The 17,770-nt window shown below is 51.5% G+C and overlaps 1 long non-coding RNA gene across 1 annotated transcript; it reads left to right on the top strand.

Annotated features, from left to right (window-relative positions):
• Positions 1 to 566: 566 nt before the first annotated feature.
• LOC147584455 (uncharacterized) lies at positions 567 to 12,439 on the top strand. Its single transcript, XR_015255457.1, has 3 exons — positions 567 to 705; positions 11,041 to 11,104; positions 12,010 to 12,439. It is a non-coding gene; the product is annotated as an uncharacterized LOC147584455 (long non-coding RNA).
• The last annotated feature ends 5,331 nt before the right edge of the window (positions 12,440 to 17,770 follow it).

A 17,770-nucleotide genomic window follows, 5' to 3' on the forward strand; every position in this document is an offset into this window, starting at 1 on the left:
CGATTAGCCTCGGGGGCACCATGCAGAGTGATGAAAGGTAGAAGGTGGATCTGGGGCACCCCGTATCCAGAACAATATGCCACCAATTGTTACCCCCCCGCCACACACACAGACAGTCTATGCACCAATACATATATGTATTTCTGGAAGAGCCCCCAAACGGTAACAGTGGTTACCTCCAGGGAAGGATGCTGGCAACTGGGTCAACAGAGGGAGACTTTCTTTTCATTAGACTCTCTTTGCTATTGTTTAACTGTCATTCCTGCACATATATTTCCTTTCTGAAAAGAAGTCAGGGGCGCCTGGGTGGCTCAGTCACTTAAGCGTCCGACTTCGGCTCAGGTCATGATCTCACGGTTCGTGGGTTCACGCCCCACGCCAGATTCTGTGCTGACCGCTCGGAGCCTGGAGCCTGCTTCGGATTCTGCGTCTCCCTCTCTCTCTGCCCCTCTCCTGCTCACTCTCTCTCTCTCCCCAAAATAAATAAACATTAAAACTTTTACAAAGCAGCGAGCCTTTTTAAACAGCAATGTTTTTCCCTCTATTCACACACTTGGGGTGGCGCGCCAGGGCAGAGGTCTCATCTGGTGTGGCAGCAAGGGGCTGCCACAGTGTGTGACTTCATTTGCTGAGGAGAGATGGACACCTGGAATCATGCCATGCAGCGACCTAAGGGGAAGACAGCACAGAGCCCTGTGACAGAAGGTAGGCTCCGCACCCGGGGTGGGGGTGGGGGGGAGAACGTGGACTTGGGAGCTGGACTCTGCCCCAGATTGGCTCTGGGAACCCGGCAAGCCCTCCAAGCTTCCGTTCCCTGGCCCGTGGTGGAAGGAAACAGCCCCTAACGTGGTGGGGCAGGAGGGGCCGGGGTGGTGCCAAGGAGAAAGGATTTCCTTCAAGGCAGAGAGTTTGTGATGCTCGTCAAGGGACTGGGGTGGGGGTGGGGGTGGGGGGGTTGCTTCTGAACACTTTTCTTTCCAAGTCCTTTGCACCCACCTCCCAGCCCGGGAGTCTGGAAAAGGCTTCCCGGAGGGAGCAGAAAGGTCTTTGGGGGCTTGGTGCCGAGCTCCACCTGGTGGCCGCTCAGTCAGCGACCTGGAGGGGGCAAGGGAGTCCCAAAGGGAGTGCAGGGGCTGGGAAACGTTCCCAATACGCTTCGTTCACCCACAAGTTCAGGGACACCTTTGCCTCCTCCTTGCTCTCGCCCTGTCAACACCGTGCCTTCAGAGGAAGAGCCGCCCCTGTGAAGGCTAGCCCTGGTCCCACCGGGATCACGGCTGCAGGGCAGCTCCGAAAAGCCCTTCGGAGGCCTCTTCACACTGCTCCACTGAGGCCTTCCATAGGACAAAATGCCAAAACAGAACGCTGTAGCATCTCTGTTCTCCATTTAATGAGTGGGTGCTTTTAACCTTTGCTAATCACTAAATGACATTTTGTCCTAGACCCCTAAAATCTGGCAGACTTTTAAATTTCTTTTTTATGTTTATTTATTTTTGAGAGAGAGAGAGAACAGGGGAGGAGCAGAGAGAGAGGGAGACACAGAATCCAAAGCAGGCTCCAGGCTCCGAGCTGTCGACACTGAACCCGACGCAGGGCTCGAACCCACAAACCACGAGATCATGACCTGAGCCCAAGTCGGACGCTCAACCGACTGAGCCACCCAGGCGGCCTGTAAGCCAGCAGACTTTTATGGTATGATGTAGAAATAGAGGCAGATTCAAAGTTGGAGGATACCTGCCTTCTCTCCAGCCTGCCATTTTTAATTATAAACTCATTGGAGATAATAACATTCAAAGTTAGGGTTGCAGCGCGGCTCAGTCAGTTGAGCCTCCATCCAACTGTTGATTTCAGCTCAGGTCATGATCTCATGGTGGTGAGCTCGAGCCCCACATCGGGCTCTGTGCTGGGCGTGGAGCCTGCTTGAGAGTCTCTCCCTCTCTCTCTGCCCCTCCTCACCACTACTCTCCTCTCCCTCTCTCAAAAAAAAAAATAATATTCAAAGTTAATGGCAGCCCCTCCCTGAGTGGGAGGAGGGGCCAAATGGCACTCAAGGCCCCTCCTCCTCACCCCCTTGCTCCTACAGCTGCCCCCTAGCTCCCCTTTAGGGAACACTTGCTAAGCAAGAACACACACAGCACTTGCACACATACAGGGCTCTGATTCATTCCCACTAGATGTTCAGGAAGCGCGTTCAGGAAACGAAGGGGAGAGGCTGGCCTAAAGGACCTGGTCTCCACACCTGCCATTGAGGGACCAGGGATGGTTCTGGCAAAGTTGGAGCTGGAAAATGCCTCCTCCATTGGCCTCTTGGCGACCCAGGGGAAGAGACTGAGGCCTGAAAGGGGAAAAGACCTCAGCCCAGACCCAGGCCTGTCCCCACCTCCCTCTCCAATGTTCCTTCAAGGAGCTACGCTGACCCTGACTGGGGCTCAGAGAAAGATCACCTTTAAAATCATGACAGAAAGGTGGAGAGAGGCCATGCCCACCTGAATACACCGGACCCCCACTCCCTGGGAAATATCGTGAGCTTCCCAATGTGTTCAGCATCATGGCCACAGGGGGTGAGCTCTAGAAGGCCTTAGCAGGTCCCCTGGTCCAACCCTCTTATTTCTCAAACAGGTAAACTGAGGTCAGAAAGGGAACACAGCCCAGTTAGGAGGCCTAGGAGGCTCCCCTACAGCAGGTAACAAGAGCAGGCCAAGACCCCCATGACCAAGGCCCTGGCACCAGCCACAGTGCAGTATGTCCTAGCTGCTGTGGCGGACAGAGTCAGGCCTAAGACGCAGGCAGGGGCCGCAGGGCAGGGCGAGGGAAGGAAGATCAGAGGCTTTACCAGCTGCATGTGACCTCTGCCGCCGGAAGACTGGAAGCAGTGACCACCTCTCTGTGATCAGGGTGTAGCCGAAGTGGTTCTTACAATAATTTTAATGGAAACTAAGAAAAAGAAACAGAAGGCATGCCTTTGTTTTTTAAAGTGAACAGAGAGCACTTGAAAAATAAAACACACCTACTCTGACAGTAAAAAAAAAAAACAAAAAACCAACCGCCATTTCTCTCTGACCCTCTATGTTGGAGGAACATTCACTTACCGCTCACGCTTTGAGTCTCCACGTAAGCACTTCCATCTCCCTGAAGCCTTCCTAGTTCTGTCAGGCAGACTCAAGGGACTCCCTAACTGGGGCTCACCAAGTGCTCCCTGCTGTCCTTCCAGGCGGTAAGCCCCTCCTAGGGCAGAACGTGGGACCAAGGCTTCTTTGGGACAATCCCAGGAATAAGCGCAGTACCCAAACCTAGTAGGTGCTCAGTAAATAGGGGACAGCAACTAAATGACGCATCACCAACCTGGACTCATCATTAATTACAATTAAGTACAAAAGGCTCATGAATGCAACTTGGTGAATCTTGATATCCAGAAATCAGAAGCAAAGCCTTACAAGAATCCTTTGAGAAACAACGTATCTTCCACATACGAGGTCTATAGGGTTTCTAAATCAGTGGGTAATCCTCCAGAAAAGTTCTCAGATTCTAGAACTCTGGACCACGCATGATCCACAAAAGTTGGTCAGCTCTAAGACCCAAGGAAGCAAAGACCCAGGGGAGGAGAAGCAGGGCCAAGCTCCACTGGGATCAGAATTTTATTTTATTTTTGGTTTGTTTATAATTTTCCTGTTTAAAAAACCACTAGCTTGAATATGCAATAATATACTTAATTTGAAAATTAAAAAATAACCAAAAGATACATTATCCCTCCCATTCCTGCCTCCATCCACTCACTCCAGCAACCACTGTGTTAACAGTGTCCTGAGGAGGCCTCAGAGTTTTCTTAGCTTAGGTAAGCAAAATATTTCTTCTTATACCCTCTCTTTGTATTTATTTCTATCCCATGGCATACTATACAAAGTTAAGTCTTCACCCTTGTTTTTCTCTCTTAATACACCTTGGATACTTTTCCCTGTGGGACCTAAAGAGGGTTTTTTATTGTTTTCTTATAGCTACATAGTACGCTTTTATAGGAATGCAACATACTTTATTTACCACTCCTCTACTGATGGACACATGGCACCATTTTACCAAAATTTTACACGTCAAACAACACTGCCGTGAATATCTTATGCAAAAACACTTGCTTGCTCAGGTTTGCCTCACTGCCAGAACCTCTCCAAGTTCCTCAGGCCCACCCAGATCCCTCACTTCTGGCACATCCATTTTATTTTGAGATCCCCCGGTACCCATAAGGAAAGACCAAAGTAGGGAGCTCCACCTCCCAATTCAGCCTTTTCCATTCTGGAAGCAGAGCTATGTCTCCGGGTTCTGCTGCATACTCTTACCCACCCCATCCAGGGCAGGCCGTACCCAGTAGATGACTAGCAAATATTTCACGGGTGATGATGAATCGACCTGATCTCGTGTCATACGATCATCACTCTCTTTCACCAACAGGTGGCGCTGCTTTCCGCCTTTAGACAGCTAAGTTCCACCCCCCCCCCCCCCCCCACGCCGGAAAGCCCTGCTCCAGCAAGAATAGGGAAACTCTTGAGGATAGAAGCAAACGATGACTTTTCCATCGTATGATTATCCACACACCTCTCTCCATGATCTTCCAACAGCCTAAGGCCATGACTACAATTTTCTCTGGTTTCTCCCTTCTCTGTCCTTTTCCATGTCACAGGTACATGCCGTTTGTACTGTTTCCTTGGACACTGGGAGATCAAATCGCCTAGTGGTTATGAACTTGGGCTCTTGAACCAGACTCAGGTTCAAAATTTGATTCCACCACTTGTCTCGCTGCGTGGCCTTTGGCAACTGGCTTGACCTGTCTGAGCATCCACTGCCTCCGTAGGACAGGAGCACAGCACTATGTTTGTGGGAGGATTAAATCAGGTGGAACACTAGCCTTGTGCCAGGCACATGGTACCTGTTACAAAGATACGCACCCCCTGTCCAAATTCTGCACCTCGCCCTGCCCCAGAGTCCTCACTTCCTAGGGCCTCCGCCTGGAATGCTCTCCCCCTAGAACCTCCCATGGCTGACTCCTTCTCATCCTTTAAGTATCAACTTCCATGTCATCTCCTCAGAGATCATCCTTGTCACCTCAGCTAGAGTAAGTATCTCCTGCTTTGCCCCTTAGTGGCACCCTGTTTGTTTGCCACTTGTTACCACCTGCTATCTTAGGGGTTTATTCATCTTTGGGACTGTAGTCTCTTCCTGTTGGGATGTAAATTCTAGGCAGCTCCAGTTTTCTTGGGTTTTCCAGCACTGCACACAGTGACCCTTCCACCTGGGAGGTACCCCGTAGATGACTGGTGGGTGATTGGCTGAGTGGATGAGAGCACGCAGGCAGAGTTGTGTCTGAACTCTGTCCACTGGCGTGGGGTTCTATCGTGTAATGGTTAGCACTCTGGACTCTGAACTCTGTCCACTGGCTGCTTTGCACACCCGTGTTCTGATTCCCAGAGTACCACCTCTTTGAGGGCAGGAATGGCTCCCACATGCAGCCCTCAGCTAGAGCACCTACCAGTGCTCAGTGGGCAGAGCCAGGATTTGGGGGACGAAAGGGAGCAACTGAGAGGGCTGCTGAGGGCTTGCCGGAGGGCGGCATCACTGACATTTCCACCCAAAACATACCATCACGCGTGGATTCCCAGAAATGACAGAGATGCGCCTCTGGCCCCTGCCACTCCACATGGCTTTCCTAAGAACCAGTCCCAGCTTGCTTCCTGCTGATGGTCACCTACGCAGGTGAGCCTTGCCCCCAGCAACTGCTCAGTCCCGACTCTACTCTGAGGGGTTCCTTCCTCTTCCCTGCCCCTTGTGAGCATTCCAGGGAGGTCCATTCTCCACTGCGGACTGGAAAGCCTGCCCCGTGCATTCCCACACTGCTTAGAGAGGCATGCCCACACACCTCTTTCATAAAGAGAAGAGACATCTCCTTCAGCAGTGTCTCCTCTGGGCACAAACAGTGTGATTCAGGATGTCCCGTGGATTCCAGGAAGACACAAGATCATCCCACGGGAGTCAGACCCAAGTAAGAAATGTGCCCCATCCAGCCAAGTCAGAAAACGTCCCCGTGCCTAGAGAGACACTCATCTTGGATTGGACACACTCCACCCAGAAGCACCCAGTTTCCCACTGTGTCAAACTAAATCCCTCGCCCATGACTCAGTCTCTCTTCAGCCCAGATTTTCCCGGAGCTGGGAAGGTGGAGACACACATAATAGAGAGATGCACAGATTTCACCATTTAAAATACATCCAAATGCACGTCCACATTCCACTGCAAAACGTCCTGGGCACCTCTTACGTACCAACACTGTTCTAGCTACTGGGGAGATGGAGGTTAATAAGCCAGACAGGGAACTGCCACACACAGAACGTTCAGTTTAGTCAGAAACACGGACGAGGAGCAGCAGCAAGCAGTGTGTAGACCACCCACCGATCCGTGTGCTAGTGGGGGCAGCGCTGTGACGAAGGGTTGCTCAGGATCGTCAGGAGGTCCTCCTCTGAGAAGGAGCCACATGGGGACAGCGCTTCAAGCAGAATGACAAGGACAAGGCCCCGAAGAGCATTGAAAGCACTAAACAGAGACCAGTGTTGCTGGAACCCAGAGGGCCAAGGGGAGAGGAACCGGCTGTGAGGTTGAGGTACCCCACAACACACCCCCAAGCCGGCAGGAGGGGGACAGATAGCACAGAGCCTTGTTAACTAGAGTTCAAATTAAAAGATGGGGGCACGTTATACTGAGTGCCGTGGGAAAACTGTGAAGGGTTTTAGGCAGGGAAGTTGAACGATCTTCTACCCAAGAGAAGTTGACTTAACATCCTGGCGATGAATGAAAGAGCGAGTGAATGAATTGCATGAACAACCACAGAACCAAAGAATGTGAGTAACTTAAGAGTTTCTGGGTGCTAAGATCATGCTGAGTTCTTCAGGGACACGGGGACAAGTAGACTGGGACAGCCCACACACTCTAGAAGCACGAACTCCACACTAAAGAGAGCACACAGAATGCCTCCTTCGCCACTCAGGGAGGCTGCTGGCTTCAGCTTCAGCACAGGTCAGCTCTCCGGCCCCTCATAAGCTCTGCTCACCGAGCAGTTAGGGAGACCAGAAAGGAGATGAAACCATTTGATGTCATATGGCCAGGTGAGTCCCCAAGACCTCAGGTGTCAGCAGTACTGGAGTCTAGATGTCTCCCCCTGGACTGCAAGCCCCTGGGGACACCTTACACCCCCTCCATCTCCCACACCACCATTCTTCTGTGAGATTCAGAGAGTGAGAGAAGAATTTTCTCAAGGCTGCGGAGGGCACAGAACCCAGACTTCTCGATTCTCACCAAGAAAACGAGAACAGAAACTGACTTCAAAACAACAACGTATCCTGTAGTCCAGGGTCACGGCCCTTCTCCACAAGAGTGACCAGCCAACAGACAAGAACAGACCTCTCTCCACAGAGTCTCACCCACACCTGCAACAGCTGCCCTTCCCCACAAAGTAGGGCTGTGGTTTCCATCCCGTGTCCACCAGCCCCTGGGTGGAGCTGGCCACAGAGCGGATGTTCACATAAAGTGAGAAAAGGGAGATGACCAGTGGTCAGTGTCCCGCATGCTGAAGCCAAGCAGCCCTGGGCTCCCATTCTGGCTCTACAGCCTGCCAGCCCCATGACCTTCGTCATGTATCTTAACCTCCCTGAGCCTCAGTCGCCTCACATTTGAGAGGCAGATTAAAATGCACGACGCACGGGCTTGCAAGTTTAATAAAATCACACAAACTGAGGGTGAAGCTTAACATCCCTCTAGGAAAAAAAAAACTGTTCAGAAGGGTATTTATATGAATATGAATGTTGATGATGAGGAGGATGGTGGAGTCAAGCAGTAAAGAGGACTGTCATGGAACATCTCGACTCTGGGCACTCCCAGGGCGCATGCTCACCAGGGGTATCTGGACCGTATTTGTTAAAGCAGGAAAGAGGACAGGGATGCTTTAGAAATATCTCCATGTTTCTAACCAAAGTTTTCTGCAAAGCCCTCAAATAAGCAGAAAGTCTAGCCCTACCGGCTTCCCAGCACCCTACCCCTACCCCACCCCAGACTCCAGCACGGCCGCCTCCCAGCCCCCACCCTGGGATATACCTCTCGATGGTAACAGGTGTTGCGGTGAGCAGCTTCTGGCCAGGGCTTTGAGAGCTGGTGTTGTCACCGCGATCGCTCCCCCCACCTCCCCTCTCCTTCAGTGTCCAGAGGGAAGGCTGGGAGCATCTGAGGGTGCAGAAAGAGTATCATGTGGCCGGGGCTTTGGCAGAGCTTGGCTACGACTTACCTGTGGCCATGGGTGTGATTGGCGGTGGAGGCGTGACCAAGGTTTCAATCTGCTCTTGCCTCACCCCCACAAGCCAGCAGGGGGAATTAGGGACCTCTGGTCGGATTATGGGCCTCCATTTCCCAGCCCATCCCATTCTAACTCCTAAACTTAAACCACCACAGAATGAGCGAACAGATACCCCCCGGCGAGCCCTCTGCCAGCCGGGGGCTGGGCACCCAGCAGAGCCTAGGGCTGTGGTGCCGACCTGAGGGCCAACATTCAGGTTACAGATGTGGGGTAATCCCAGAGAAGAGATGCAACCCAACTCCCTGCTCTGAAGGCGAGGAAGGGCTGCGTATATGTGCACACATGTGTACACGCGCATGTGAACCACACACGGGCATATGTGAACACCCAGTGCCCACACACAAATCTACTGCATGCAGTAAACAAGGGCTATTCGATCATTCCGTGGCAGTCTGCTTTGCTGAGATTGCTAATGAGTAGTATATTCCTGTGCCCAGACTCTGCGGGCACTCACAGGACCTCAGTGGCAGGTGCACTGAGAAGTTGCCTCCTTTCCTGTAAGGAGCCATCATTACTTTCTCCCTCAGCGTGTGCTAGATGCAATAGAGAAGCACCAGAGGCCCTAATAATAGCAATGATAATGAAGGGGGAAGAAGGGTCTCTGAGGCAGAGTCTGCCCTAGAAAGGAAACAGGAGAAGCAAAGGTGACAGAGTCACATCTGCCCACAGGTGAGGCCACTCTTTTCTGCCACACCCTCTCTGTGCCCTCAGACACAGTGCCTGGCCTGGCATGCCTGGCCCCCGAAGGATATCTTCGGACAGAGGGGATTTGTGTGTGGGCACTGGGTGTTCACATATGCCTGTGTGTGGTTCACATGCGCGTGTACACGTGTGCACATACACACACACAGTGTGAGCTGATTTGCACACTTTTCCTGCTCATCTTTCTCACTCTGGTTTGTGTTTTCCCCCACCTGTTCCACGCTCAGGATGCCTCTCGCCTGGTCCCTATTTTTCTTTTACTATTTCTGCTTCAGAAATACTAAAGTGTCCATCCTGGCTGCAATTAACATCAGCTAAGGCACTCGGCACAGCACCCTACTCAGAATAACCAGATCCTCTGCATCTTTTTTCCAACACACACTGCTGATCTGTCATCAGACAATAGGGCACTGCACCCACTCATGAGCCCCCTGGGTCAGGCAGCACTGGGGCTCTTGGGGACTGAGTCCTCCTGGCTGTCAGAAGGCAGTCCTTCTGAGAAGTCGGAGTGGGCTGTGTCCTCCCTCCCACCGCCCCCACCCCCACTTCAGATGCAAAGTGCACATATGGCTCATCTCCATCTTTGGGGGAGGTTCCGTCTAAAGTCCTCCCAAAGATTCAGATTGTATGACAAATCACGTTCTAGACTATCGATGGCGAGAAAGGGCTGGGGCATTTGCATCATTACCCCCAGACAACAGCTTCATTAGGCTGAAAGAGAGGTTTGCAGCCGCGTGAGCTCCGCCACTGACCTGGGCCTCTCACTTCCCCCATTGTCTGTGGGCTCCAAGGCTCTCGCTCCAAACCATATGGTCCATTTGGGCATCTCACACTGCCTTCCAGGAAAAGCGGGCTTGTTGGGAAGAGCTTGGGACAAGCCAGAGGCCTGCCTGCAAGATCCCAGGTGCAATCCTGCCCAAAGCGGGGTCGCTCTGGGCCCAGAGAGAGAAACTGCCAGAGATCAGAGGGGGCTGAAAAAGCAGTGTGTGGGCCTGAGAGAGGAGAAAAGCGCCTCAGCAAGAAGGCAAAGGAGAGAACCTTGACATTTGTCCCTCACAGAACAGGCAGCCTGTTATCCCAGACCTATGACAGCACATGTGGCAGCATCCTGGTGTGGAGAGCACTGGAGTATTACTGCTCATGTTAGGTCTACCCTTTCTTCCCTATAGCTCCTAGTCGGCCCAAGTATCTGGAGACCCCTCAAGGGTCCCAGACTTCAGGCCTTTTCTGCACAAATATGATAAGCAGACCCACTGTCTGGCAGGCTGGAGTCTGAGGCAGCCATTCCCCTTCCCCAGTCCCCAAGAACCTGAAAACCTGAACACCAGCCACCCATTTCAAGAGGGCACCCTGAGGTCTGGCTTAAAGGAGGATGGGAGACAAGGCTGGGTGGATGAACTGTCCCATCCCTATCTCCTCAAAATCCCATCGCCTCGAAAATCCACTTTGCTCCAAGCTTTTGCAAGATGCCAAACAGATGGAATGAACCTCGGAAGCCAGCACAGCGACAGGAGCCTGGTTCCCAGGGGCGGGGGAAGCGCAGCACCCCTGTCCAGAGATGGTGGGGGATGTTGCCTTGGGCAAATCAGTGTGCCCTCCTTGTCATCAAGAAATGGGCTGCCGAAAGGGGCCTCACCTGATGTAAGAATAGGGAAAGAAAGCATAAATGACTGTAGCACTGCACTCCAGTCTGCCAACAGGGCGGATTAGGGCCAGGATTAACATTTTAAACTCAAGCGGACTTTCTGACTCAAAGATCTTCGATCGCTAATCGTATTACTATCCCTGGGATCATTGCTTTACTGGCTGCAGAAAAGATTCTAAAATCAAATTGCTTAAAGTTGTCTCCTGGTTTCTCTTGGCTCCTTTTGGTTGGGGTGGGGAGTGGTAGCTTGTTAAGGAGACGACTTCTAAAGTCGAATCTCACTTAAGATTTCTCTCCTTCCCTGCGCCAGGCGGCGATAAGAAGACGGGCGACACGGTTCCTTTATTCCCGCCCACGCCTGCTCCTAATTCCTGGTAATTTATCCCATATTAAAACTTCTTTAAGTAAGAATGGACAAGCATCAGCACCTGCTATGCAAATGCGGCCAAATCCAGCCCCGGCCGCGGGGCGTGAGCGCCCGCCCGACCGCGAGCGGCCATTCAGCGCTCCCAAGGCGCCCGGCGCGCCCTTCATATGGAAACGGGGCCGAGCGCTTGACAGATTGCGACGTGCGCTCGCCGGGGCCGCGGGGGCGGGGGCCGGCGGGGCGGGGACCGCGGGGCTGAGCGCGCGCCGGCTTCGGAAACGCCCCCTGGGGGGTGGGGGCATCGGGCCGGCTCCCGCGGGCGTTCTTCCCGCGAACTCCTTCTCTGGCAAGCTCCCCACGTGCGCGGCCACCCGCGCATGCCCGAGCACCCCCGACGACACCCTAGCCAGCGGAGTCTCAGGCCCCGCCCCGCCGTCCCGCAGGCTGGCCCGGGGCTGCCCCCGAGGCCGGCGGGCTCCGGGAGCGGGCGGGGGAGCCAGCGCGGAGCGGCGGGCCCCGCCGGATAACAAGGATTAGTTGGGGGGGGCACCTTTGAAGCCCGGTCCCTCCTCACGTGGCTGGAGGCCGCAGCGCAGTCGCCTCTCGTGCGGCCCTAATCCCCGCACGCGGCCCGCCCCGCCGCGCCCTGGCCCGGGCGCTCTCCCCGGCCGCGCCGCCCGGGAGCCTGTATTGGGGGCTCGTGAAAGGAGTGGCGGCGGCGAGGGAGGGGGCGCGCGGGCGCGGCCGGCGTCCCGAAGACGTGCAAAGTGATAAATACATTGTTTCTCGGCCGCCCGCTCGCTCAGGACTGGGGAAGGGGGGGTGGCATAGAAAATGAGACACTTTCTTCCCCCTTTAACTCGAGGGGAGTACCAATAATTCATGTACGTTATAATTCTTCATTGCCCCTAGGTAGTCTGGGAAAACTGGAAGAAAAGAAAATGCCAGAAAGTTACGGTAAAACTTAAGATGCGGCCGAAGTCGCTTTCTTTGCCCCTGCTGTGAGTGTTTGAATAAGAAGAATGCTCCCGGACTGTAACAAGCAAAAAGAATGAAGAAGACAAAAGATTTCCAGAAAAAGGTTTAGCTAGAAGACAAGGCAAGTGAAACTGAAAGGAGAAAAAAAGCATTTACAATGGAACAATAAGTGTACTAATCGCTTTGATATATTATACAAGCCCAAAGACCCAAAACATTGTGTAATTATTTATAAATGACTTCTCCACTCCTGTGTATAATGCAGAGGAAAGAATAAAACTGCAGGCTACTCTCTAAACTATTTCTAAATAGACCTGGTTCAAAAGAAGGGAGAAGTGTTTGAAATAAAATAATTAATGGTGGATTTTATGGTTGTCTCATTAAAACATTTTAATTACTACAAACAAAATGCATTTGTGTTCCAACCCAACATGAATTTATGTGACGGAGCGTTAAGGTAGAGAAAAAGCAAAAGGAAAACACTTCAGCTATATCTCCATTCTCTGTGTTTATTTCAGAATTGTCTCCATAAAACGAGAGTTTCAAGTCCATTAGGATAAATTTCACCGTGACTTCTTTTGTACACACAGAAGAAAACACCCTCATACGGTTTTCCCACATTTGACCCACAAACATTTTGGGTGGGTGGGCGGGGTTGTGTTTTTAATCCCCAGGGAAGATGTTCTTAAGAATGCAAAACCATGAAACAGACAAAAATGAACTCTGGCTTTAGCAATATCCCGTGGCAGGTGCGGCCTGGATGTGGGAAGCTGAATCTGGTGACAGCAACAGCAGGGCCTACTGTTCTTAAATCTGAGTCCAAAAGTTTTCACTTCAAGAAATCTAGGAAGGCAAAACTCAGAGGCTTTGAAGGAGGTTCTGGATTGATTCTAGCCTCAAACAGCTGATGTGAAAATGATTCCAAGCCTCACTCCTGAGGCGGGTGGGGAAGGGGGGGTGGGTACCTTCTGCCCTCCCCCTCTTCATTTCAGGGTCTGCACCCCATGGGCCCTCCCGCCACAAGCATGCACACCCCCCTTCGCATCCCCCACAGTACTTAAGGCACAAAAAGGACATTGTTTCACCCAAGACTGGCCCAAACCACAAACGCACCTCAAACCTTGGGCGAGCCCAAGCACATAGTGTTCCTGCTACGAGGCTTGAGAACTCCAATCAAATTTGAAACTTTCTTTTGGAAAGAATTTATCCAGCTGCAGAACTGCCCCATGTGTTTTTGGAAGGCACTTCTTGCACAGCACTAGAATAAAGTTGATTTGCACCAGGACTTCCCCTGGAGGCCAACATTCATCCCACAAGTAGGCAGACTGTACATAACCAAACACATCAGTATACAATGCCCCAGAATATTCAAGCAGACATCTCTGAGGTGGGAAATGCATACAGCCGGCACTGTATTTAGCAGAGCAGGGGCCGAGGGGGCCTCCACGGATTTCTGGAAACCATGGATAATTTGCCATTTTCCTTGCTCTGTCACTGAAAGACCCCTCTGTTTCCCCCCTCCTGCCTGGTTTCCCCCCTCCCTTTTACCCCCCCTTCCACAACTGTCATGGGTCATCAGTAAAGAAAATAGGGAATTGTTTCTCCGTTCCATTCCCCACCCCTACCCTGCTTCTCTTAGATGGAAACGCATATCTGCGGGTGTATTTAACAGACTGAAAGGAACACTGTGTGCCTCTGGGTCCAACATCATCCTTCATCGCTTCCTCTGGAGTAACTGCACCTTTTTCTTCTTTTTTTTTCTAAAAAAGATGACAGTGTTTTCTTTCTAAAATGCCACCCACCAAACCAATGCCATCCCTCCCCACAGGTAGCTCCAGAAAGAAAAGTATGATGGTAGTTTAACGTTCTTGTTTGGAAAGGGTGGCCCTCATACTTTACTTTGTGCAAAAATCTGCCTTGTAAACTCAGTACACTGCCCAGCCCTGTGCCCAAGACCCAGGTGGATGAGTGGCTGAGTAACACGCCAACAACCTTCACCTATGTTATCCTAAATGGCATCTGAGAGTTCATGTATACTGGAAAGGAAGGAAGGGAGGGAGGAATGAAAAAAGGACAGACACTGCCCATAACAAAACTCAAATCTACATGTAGATGCCACAGCACTCTTGAAATTGATATTCTAACAACTGGTGTGGGTAGGGAATGATAAATTTCAGCTACAGCAGTTTGGGAGAAAAGTATGAAATGTGATGGTGTCCTCCCCATGCCCCAACACATTCAGATGCTCATGCCAGCACTTGGAATTACAAGACGCTAACCTTTCAGCCTCATTCCCGAAGCAGCATCTCTAAAAGGTAGGTAGTTTGTTCAACCTCAGGCTTACATGTTTCTGATAATTGAAAGGGAGGACGGCAAGGAGGCCATCTGGCTCAGCCTCGTGTCCACAAAAGGGCTCAAAGGCTGTGGGCACTAACTCCAAATGAAGTCACACACACGGCCACTGAGTCACTGACAAGGCTAGAGGAAGAGGATGTGCAACAACAAATTAAAATCTGCTTCCATCCTTGCATTTCCATATCTACATGTGTGATGATTTGATGTTCATTTAAAAATTCTGAAATTTTCTGGGGTGCCTGGCTGGCTCAGTCAGTAGAGCATGCCACTCTTGATCTCGGGGTTGTGAATTTGAGCCCCACACTGGGTGTAGAGTTTACTTAAAAAGAAATAAAATTGGTTAAAAATTCTGAAATCGTCTTGTGAACAACACAGTCAGCTTTGTATATGTACATGCTGACCATATTAATTTATTACAGGTAAACATTTATAATATGTCACTATTTTCTCCTATTTTGGCCTTTCTTCAGCTTAAAAAAAGAAAAACACCAAGAATTTCAAATTTCCCTGGAAACATCAGATGCCCTCCTCAACCCTGAGAGCCTCTCCTCCCATCTCTCCAGAAGGCTGGTTCCTTCAGCAGGGTGTGGACAGCAGAATGGTCCTCTCAGTAAGGGACTGAAATCACCTCCCTGCTGGTTCCACAGCGGTCTTGAGTCAGACCTCCAGAACTGCCCAGAAGAGGGCTGCACCTTCCAGCCCCTGAATCCCTTCCGGGAATCCTCCCCAAGGGACACCCCAGGGTGTCACACAGGCAAGCAGAACAACAGAAGCCCCAGTCTTGGCATCACTTAGAACACCTCTGAGCTGTCACAGAAACATGTCTGATCTGCCTCAAGGGCTTAGATAAGCACGCGACAGGAAGGTGAATGCTAAAGAAAGGCTTTTATTCCAATATGAGGGGCAAACAGAGGCTCTAAGTATCAGTCAATCACGACTTCAGCATGTGGTCTGTACTTCCAGATTCTGACGGGCTGGGGTCCCCCATCATCCCTACAGCTTCAGGTGACCACAATGTGAGAAACTCTGGTTTAACCCAAACCCTTGGAACATCTGCCCCACCCACCTACCTCCACCCCCAGCAGAAGGGCAGCTGGATGGCTCACACATCAGGCAGCCAGAATACCTACTGCAGCCCTCGCCACCTGGGCACCTGCTGTGGCTGGATTTACTGCGTGCCCAGATAGCATCCTATTGTGCTCTGAGACAGACGGGCCTTTCCACAGACGTGCCCTGCACTAGGCTCCAAGGGATGTGGGGGGTCAGGAGAAACTTCTCAAACTTTTTCTTCGGAAGGGAAAGCCCTGAGCCTCAAAGGGGACACACCTGAGCCTAAGCTACCACCTCATTCTCATTCTCCCAGGATTCAGCTCCACCCTCAGCGGGTCACTTGCAGGAAAGGTGCCCCTCCCAAGCCTCAGATGCACTTACTAAAAGCAAAGTGGGCAGGCACCAATGTCCAGGGAGGAGCTGCCCCATGCACCGCCCAAGAGCCAGGAGCAGGCAGGGCAAGGTTAAGATGCCTACCCAGTCAGGTCACGAAGGTACTGGCAGAGGAGGGGGACACAGGCAGGAGAGAGCACAGAGCCACTGGGAGCTCATAAAGTGCCTTTGGGCACACTTGAAAAGCACACCTCTCTGGAAAGATGCAATCTCACATCACAGTGCACGGCTCGGCACGTGGTAAAGAGATTAGAAAGTATTCCCCACTTGCGATGGATGCCCTTGTGCAGTAAACCACCGAACAACTGTGACAGCCCTGCTCAGAGAAAGCACCATGAGAAGGAAACAAAGAGGAAGAAGAAAGACCGCCGTGGCCATTCAAGGCCCATCACAACTGCCTCCTACCTTCTTCCCGCTGGCCCCCAAAGTGCTGCCACAGTCATCCCCACACACTCCCTTCTACCTAAATTATCTGTTCACGTCCCATTCATTCTTCAAGGCCTTCTCAAGCCTCCCTCTGCCAGGAAGGCTTCCCTAACCACCTCCTTTCCCTTTGGAGGTGCACGACGCTCTTCAGGTCTGCTCCCTTAGTAGGCCCTCAGTGCTTCTCTCAGCCAGGGAAAGGTCACTTTTCTGTGGCCACATCTCCCCTGCCCCATGACTACAGGTCTGCCCGACTCTATATGAGCATCTGGCATAGGGCAGAAAGCAGAAAATGCTCACCATGTACTTACTGATTAACTGTGATGGAAAAACATGGAATAGGGGCTGGAAGTTCTCCTGAATCCGGCTCTAGTTTGACCATCAGAGATCCCTGGGGTCACCTGGAGAAAAGACCCCTCCATCTGCCACTTCAGTTTCCTAAGTATGAGGTACAATGCATGGATGAATAATCTCCAAGAGTTCTACCAGCAGTGAACCCTAGGCTTATGAGGCTCAGAGCCCATGACCGCCATCAGCCAGGTTTTCATCCCTGTTAACCCAGTGTCTGGCACAGTTCTTGCCCCAGAACAGGCAAGCAATGTGGTATATGGGTTGCCTCAATCACCATGCTTTGGCAACTGAATGTTTAACTTGGGTGTTTTATTTAGCACACACAGACATCAAACCTAGCTAACTCAAGCAAAAGAGCCCTACTAGGAAAAGCACTACTATGGAGTTTCTTGTGCAGTCAATGAGAAGACTAGAGAACCAGGCATGAAATCTGGGGGGCTTGGGGGACAGGCAGACCCAAGGAAGAGCTAAGGCAGGATATCCACCGCTCCTGGCCAACCCTTCCACCACTGGCCACTGGTTTCCAGGTTGTCAGCACAACACATGTATACTCTGAACTGTCACTGGCTCAGAGCCTAAGTTCCAAGCAGGGCATACAACTGACCCCACTTAAGGCACGTAGCCACACTCCAACTGCCAAGAATGGGGAGGAAGGTGCTCATGCAATCAGATTCCTGAACAGGAAGGCTCCTCAGGTGCAAGGCAGCCGAGAAATGACAAATGGCCACTCCAGTGACCCTAGTCCCCTGAACAGATTCTGTCCTCCAGAGATTCAGAAAAGGAGTTGTATGTAGCATGTTGAATAGCGGCTCACCAAAAGACACGTCTATCCAGAACCTCAGAATGTGAACTTATTTGGAGTAAGGTTCTTTGCAGCTGGAATACAGATAAGGGTTTCAAGATGACCTCATCCTAGATCAGGGCAGGCCCTAAATCCAATGACAAGTATCCTTATAAGCAACAGAAGACACAGAAACACAGAGAAGAAGGCAGAGATTGAAGTAGAGCAGCTACCAGCCAAGTAATGCCAAGAACTACCAGGAGCCACCAAAAGCTAGGAGAGGCCTGGAACACATTCTCGCTCAGAGCCTCCAAAAAGGGCCAACCCTGCTGATGCCTTGAC

This window comes from Puma concolor, chromosome A1 (genome assembly GCF_028749965.1).
Source record: "Puma concolor isolate L17-30 chromosome A1, mPumCon1.1.hap2, whole genome shotgun sequence".
Taxonomy (NCBI): Eukaryota; Metazoa; Chordata; class Mammalia; order Carnivora; family Felidae; genus Puma; species Puma concolor.